Raw genomic sequence first — 7,699 nt, 5'->3', positions numbered from 1 at the left:
TTCACTTATGAATATTGATGCAAAATCCTAAATAAAATATTAGCAAACAGAATCCCTGACTATGTGGAGTTTATTTCCAGGAAGGCAAAAATCATTCAATATCAGGAAATCCATTAATACAATCTAACATTGTTGAATCTAAGGAGAAAAATCATATCATCATTTTCAGAGATGCCAAAGAACCATTTGACAAAATTCAATACCCATCCTTTATAAAAATTCTTTATAAAAATTTCTTCCTTAATATAATTATGTCTGCCTATCTATCTATCTATCTATCTATCTATCTATCTATCTATCTATCTATCTATCTATTTATCTATCTATCCATCCATCCATCCATCCATCCCCAAATCCAGCAATCCAGCACTTCACTTAACCAGGAAACACTAGCAGCATTTATATGCTAAACTCACAAGGGTATCTACTCGCTCCACTACAATTTAACATTATATTGGAGGTAGCAAAAGCATTGTGATTAGAAAAGAAAAAGAAATTAGAAATTACAATTGGAATGGAGGAGGTAAAGCTATCATTACTTATAGATAAGACTGTAGAGCCAGAAAACCCAAGCAAACCAATAGAAAACTATTACAAACAAGAGAACTCAGAAAGGTAGCAGGATATAAAATTAATATACAGAAATCATTCAATTAGAAGATATATGGAAGAGAAGGGTCCATTTATCATAGCAACAAAAAAGACAAAATAATGTCTTAGTCTGTTGGGGCTGCTATAACAGAATACCACAGACCGGTTGGCTTATAAAAAACTGAAATTTATTATTCACAGTTCTAGAGTCTGGGAAGTCCAAGATCAAGACACTCAAAGGTTTTATGTCTGGGGAGGGCCCACTTCCTGGTTCACAGACAGCCATCTTCTGGCTGTGTCCTCACATGGCAGGAGGGGCAATGGAGCTCTCTTAGGTCTCTTTTATAAGGGCACTAATCCCAGTCATGAGGGCTCCAATCTCATGATCTAATCACCTGCCAAAGGTCCTACCTCCAAACACTATCAAACTGGGGGTTAGGTTTCAACGTAAAATTCGGGGGGTGGGGGAAGACACAAACATTCAGTCTACAGCAAATACCTAGAAACAAACTTAACAAGAAATGTCTAAATCCTTCAAGAGAAAACTTTTGTAACACTCTGAAGAAACAAATAGAAAGGCAACCCATTTCTTAAATAGGAAGACTCAAAATCATAAAGATGTAAAATTAATTTATAAATTTAGTATAAGCTAATTAAAAATACCACATTTTCTCTTTTTCTGAAACTAGACAAGCTGAATTAAAGATCAAATGTTAAAATAACAAACAAGCACAGCCAGAATATCTCTGAAAAGGAAGAACAATGATGGGGGACTATTGCTATAATAATTCTCTATAAAAAACCAAAATGAATATTTAGATACCCAAACTCAGACAGAGTCTATGGTCAGCTGAGAGGTTCTACGCACTGGATCAGGCTCTGTTGATCTCAACTCTGCCAGCTCATGTGTCTGCACTAAGTTGGTGGCTTGGCTGGAGGTTGGCTGCTATAGGATGCCTTGGCTGGGAGGACCAGGCTCATTTCTATATGTCTCTCACATCCCTCCAGCAGACTAGCCTGGGTATGTTCTCATAGCAGTGGCAGGGGTCCAAGAGAGGAAGCAGAATATGCAAGAGCTTTCTCAGGTCTCTACTTATATCAAATTTGCTACTATCCTGTTGGTTGAAGTAAGTTATATGGCCAAACTCAGTCAGTATGGGAGGGCACTACCAAAGGGTGTGGAGACACATAAAAAATTGGGATCATTAATGCAATCTATCACAAAAGTACAAATCAAAATCTAGAATCCATAAAAGAAAACATAGATAAATTTGTTTACATAAAAATAAAGTAAAATTTGCTTGGAAAAAAAATCCATTAGCAAAGTCAAAAGAACAAACTGGGAAAAAATACTGACAACTGATATCATTCACAAAGGTCTAATTTCTCTAATTATATAACAAGCTTGTAGAAATCGAGAAAATAAACAGAGCATATAAATAGACAACTCACAGGAAAAGACAAAAATGACCCTTAAACATATGAAAAGATGATCAACCTCACTCATCATAAGAGAAATGTCAATTAAAACTACAGTGAGATACTGTTTCTCACCTATCACATTGTCAAAAATCTGAAGGTCTTTAACGATACACTTTCTGAGTGAGGTGATGGTGAAACACATAAACTCATACATGGGTGGTAAGTGCAAAATGGTACACCTACGGAGGGAAATTTTGACAATATCTACCAAAGTTACAAATGTGATTCTTAGAATTTATCCTATAGAAATATTTGCATACATATGAAATGTCTATTCATTATGGCACCATTTGTAATACCAAAGGACTGAAAATACCCTGAACATCCATCAGTAGGGTATTGCAGTCATTAAATAAACTATTACACATCCACATAATGTAACGGTTTCTCAGTTTTCAACAGTTTCAAGTCATACTACATGACTTTCTATGTAGTGGAAACTTTCTAATGCTCTGATATGTAAGGACCTGCAGGATGTATCATGTGAAAAAAGCAACATGTACAACTGTATGTATAGTACGTCACCTTTTGTGTAAGAAAGAGGGAGATGGAATAGGATATACATTTATACTTGTTTGTATCTGCATAAAGAAACACTGGAAGAATAAAACTGGTAACTGTGGGCGGTGTGTATGGTGGCAACTGGGTAGAATGGACAAAGATGAGTGACAATTCTCAAAGTGTAATTTTTATATAGTTTTGCTATTCAAAATGCATGTATATTACCTATTCAAAAAATTAAAATATTCAGAATAGTAACAAAAACTGTAAAGCCACTAGGAATTAAATTAGTAAAAACACACAAAAATTCTAAAGAGAAAACTTTAAACTCTTAATAAAGAGCACAGATAGAAGGTGAACTGAACAAATGAGGAGACATTCCATGATCTTGGATGGGACAAGTTAATATTTTGATGGTGTCAACTCCCCCAAATTAATCTATAAATTCAGTGCAATCCTAATCAAAATTATAGTTGGTTTTTTGAAGAGCTTCATAAAATCTTTTTAAAATTTATTCAGAGATATAGTTAAGACAACCCAAAAGAAGACTAAAGATGAGGGGACTTGCCCTATCAGATTTAAGATACGTTACAAAATATTAAAAACAAGGTGGTATTAGTACAAGAACAGAAACAGACCTATGTGTGTATGTTTCATAATATATGACAAAGGTGGCATGGTAAATCAATGAAAAAGGGATTGTTTAGTATTTGGTGGTGGGAAATGTGGCTCACTATGTGGAAAAAATAAAATTGCATACCTACCTGTCACCACATATGAGCGTGGATTCTAAATGGATTAAAACCTAAAGGTGAAAGGTAAAACTATAAAGTTAATAGAAAAAAAAAAGAAGAATACCTTTGTGACCTAGGAGGAGGGAATTACTTTTTAAGTAAAACCCCGCAAACCAAAAACCATAAAGCAAAAATGTGATGCATTTGACTACATTAAAATTAACAGTTTCTGTTCAAAGATGGCTATCATGGGCAAAGTTAAAACAGGGAGAGAATCCTGTTGGTTTCAGGGGACTGAAACCAACAGGGGCCTAATAGCTAGACTATATAAGGAACTCTAGCAGATCAACAGGAAAGATAGGAACCCTAATAGAAAAAATGGCCCAACTATACAAGCAGGCAATTTACAGAAGAGGCGTTTGACACACATCTAAAGAGATGCTCAAAAATTAATTAGTGGGAATTCCCTGGTGGTCCGGTGGTTAGGACTCTGTGCTTTCACTGCTGAGGGAGCAGGTTCAATCCCTGGTCAGGGGACTAAGATCCCACAAGCCGCGAGACACGGCCAAAAAAAATTAATTAATAATCAGAGAAATGTAAACTAAAACAACGTAAGATATAGTAATACCTACTAAACCTATTAGACCAGTAAAAACTAGAAAGCTGGAAAATGTCAAGTGTCAGTGAGGATGTAGGGATCCAGGAATCTTTGTACACTGGTGGTAAAACTGGACTGGTGTAGCCATCCCAGAGAATCATTTAGAAGTATTAGTATTCTTAGTCAAACTAAGTATATGCACACTTTATGATGCAATCATTCTGTTCCTGGGTATATGTTTCAAAAGAAATTCTCATACAGACCAATAAGAAGACATGCACAAGGATGTTCATCACAGTATTACTTGTGGTGTCATGGAGCTGGAGGCAATCTTGCTGTCCATTATTGGGGGAATATTCAGGGAAAATGTGGTGAAGGCACACTGGTTAGCATGAGCAGTTAGAAGCAGTGGATTAGATGTATACACAGCAATATGGATAGGCTTTAAAAACAAAAGGCTGAATGAAAAAAGTAAGAAACAGATTGAGATACCATTTATATAAAACAAAAATGCACAGACACAAAACATTCTCCACAGTGGGACAACCTGGTGTTATGTGCCTCCTGAGGAGATACAATATGAAGTAAGCGGTATCCTCTAGGTACTGTTATGCTCAAATTATTTAACCTGAATCTAATCATGTGGAAAGAGCAGATGAATCCAGTTATTCTGTGTGACAGTCTACAAGAAACTGGCCTGGACTCTTGAAAAGTATCAGTGTAATCTCAAACACAAAAAAAATCTAGGGATACTATTTTAGATTAAAAGAGGTTAAAGTGCTACAACAACCAAACGTAATACACAAACCTTAATTAGATACTGGGATCAAAAAATCAGAGCAGGTCTAAGAACATTTTGGGCTCAATTGGAAAATTTGAATATAGGGTATCTTTGATGGTATTATTGAATTAGTAAGTTTTCTTAGGTGTGATAATGGTATTGTGGTTATGCAGGAGAATGTCCTTATTCTAGTAGATGTGTGCTGAAGCTTTTAGGGGTGAGCTGTTGTTATACTGCCTGCAAGAAGATGTATACATATACATATAAAGAGAAGTAGAACAAATTTGGCAAAATATTAAGAGTATATGGGCTTTCATTGTACTATTTTTTCAACTGTTCTGAATTTTGAAAAATGGAAAAATGAAAATTTTGGGGAACATGCATGTAAAACAACAATACATATTTTGCAAGAACACATATAAACAAAAAGATATGCATAAAACACTTTAAAATGCTTGCCTACATGAAGGAAATGAGAGTGGGAAGTAGAGATGAAAGAGAATTTAAAAAACAACAAAAACCTCTCCCTAAAGTAACACTCACTCATTGAATACATGGAAAACAAAGAAAAGCACAATGAAGAAAACTAAATTCATTGATAATTTCATTTTCTCTGTCAGCAGTTCTCAAAATGTGGTACCTGGACTAGCAGCAGCAGCAGCTTCATCATCATCATCATCATCACCACCATCATCACCACCACCACCACCACCACCTGGGAACTTGTTAGAAATGCAAATTCCTGGGCTCTACTACAGACTTAACTAAAACACAATTCTGGGTGTGGGGCCCAGCATATGGTATTTTAACAAGCTCTCCCAAGTGATTCTGCTGTAGCCCAAGTTTGAGAACCACTGATCTAGATTTAGACACCATTAATTTTGTTATAGATCCTCATAGTCTTTCTAAAAAATATGAAATACTTCAGGCATACAAATATGTATGAAGAATAATATAGCACACACCCATGTACCTATTACCCAGATAAAATATTAGACAAAGTCCCCTGTGTATTTCTCTCTCATTTTGTTCCCCAGACGTAATCACCATTTTGCATTTGGTGTTTAATTTGTTTAAAAAATATTGTTTACATATCTATGTAATTGATAAACAACATAGTGTATTGTTTTCTAGTTTAAAAAAAATCTATATAAATGGTCTCACACATCATATATCCTTCCACAACTTGCATTTTATCACAGCATTATCTTTCTGAAATTTATCTGGATTGATATACCTAATTCTGGTTCATTTTTTTCACTGTTGTATATAGTATTCTGTTGTGTGGCTATACCACTATTTATTTATTCTCCTTTTGGTGAACTTTTAGATTGTTGAGATTTTTTTCTCTATTACTAACAGTTCTGCAATGAATATTCTTTTGATTGTTTTATCTTTATTTTGCAATGAATATTCTTGCACATGCCTCCTTGTGCATATGTTTAAGAATTTCTCTAGGACTTAATACATATATATATGTGTGTGTGTGTGTGTGTGTGTGTGTATATATAAATATATATATATGCACATCTCTAAGAATTGCTGGGTCCCAGGGCCATCTTTAACTATTCTGATTACTTCTTAATTGTTTTCCAAAGTAGTAATACCAATTTTCATTCCTATCACAGACTTCATCACAAATCTTTTCCTCATGGTTTGTGCATTTGGGACTTTGTTTAAAAAGTCCTTCCACAGTCCTAGGTCACAAAGATATTCTCCACCCTCTCATGTGGAAATAAATAGGGATCCAGTTTTATTTTTCTCGTTATGGTGAGCCAAATTTCCCAGCACTATCTACTAAAATGTCCATTTCCCATTGATTTGTGGTGTAGGACTGTAAACTTACCCATTTAACAAACATTTGCTGAAGCGTGCCTTGTACCAGTCTTGTGCTGGGTCCTGCTGAGGGCGCGAAGATATATGGCCCCTAGTCTCAGGGAGTTCACTCTCCTGTGGAGATACAGCCACATAAATGATTACAGTACTAAATGATAAAGGCAACAAGGTGCTCTGAGTTTCTCACTCAGCTGGGAAAGTTCATAGAAGCGACAAGAGTTAGGTCTTAAAGAAAAAGGAAGAATTTGCTAATGCAGGGGGGGAAGGGGAAGGGGAAGGTGGCCAGGGCCGGTTTGGGGTCCAGAGGAGTTATGTTTCTCTAGGGTAAGAGTTTAGAAGCCTTCCATGGATGTAGGGGCAGTGAGTCCTTCGAATGTAAGAGGTAGTGAGTAGGCAGAGGGAGTCATTTTCTGCCTGGATATGCTAGAGGTTGATATCCTTGGGGTAGAGGGGCTCAGCCTCACTCCAAAGTTTAGGCTAGAGAAAGAGGAGTGGCTGGAACTAAATTATCAGGAAGAAGACATTTTCAGACTAATAATTACTTTTTTAAGGGGGAGACCTCATTCTCCAGCCAGGTCAGGAGCTCCCTGAGATGGCTTCTGAAGAAACCCTTACTTGCCCCGACTCCATAGGTAAATCCATTCCCTCCAGCCGACACTGCTCTGGGGCCTGAGGGAGGGAGGGAGGAGGATGGGAAGAAGGCAAATGAGTGGGAGAGGATTCCAGTTGTTCGGTTTGTAGGCCTGGCCATGGATCTGCGCTGCGGCAGGAGCTCTGAGTGGCTCCCTCAGGGTTTCTCTGGAACCCCGCAAGCCGGGACGGTTGCTGGGAGCAGCTAACCTAGTCATTTCAGGTGGGTATACTCAGCAAAACATGTGACCCTGGCGGCCATTTTCTCACACCCTGCCCGTCGCCATCTTCCGTTGTAGACAAAGGCACCGACCACCCCCACCCTTGTCTGATGCGGCCTTGGCGATCACTTGGTCACTAAGATTCGAGGACACACATATTTAGGGCCAAGCAGACGTCCGCAGACAAGAACTTGGCTTACAAATAGGTTATAAGGCCACACCAGCCAACGAACCGCTCCCGCCACCCCGCCGCCTCCCCGCCTCCCCGCCTCCCCGCCTCCCCGCCTCCCCGCCTCCCCGCCTCCCCGCCTCCCCGCCTCCCCGC

Source organism: Kogia breviceps, chromosome X (assembly GCF_026419965.1).
Source record: "Kogia breviceps isolate mKogBre1 chromosome X, mKogBre1 haplotype 1, whole genome shotgun sequence".
Classification (NCBI taxonomy): domain Eukaryota; kingdom Metazoa; phylum Chordata; class Mammalia; order Artiodactyla; family Physeteridae; genus Kogia; species Kogia breviceps.
Note: the sequence above shows the minus strand (reverse complement) of the source record.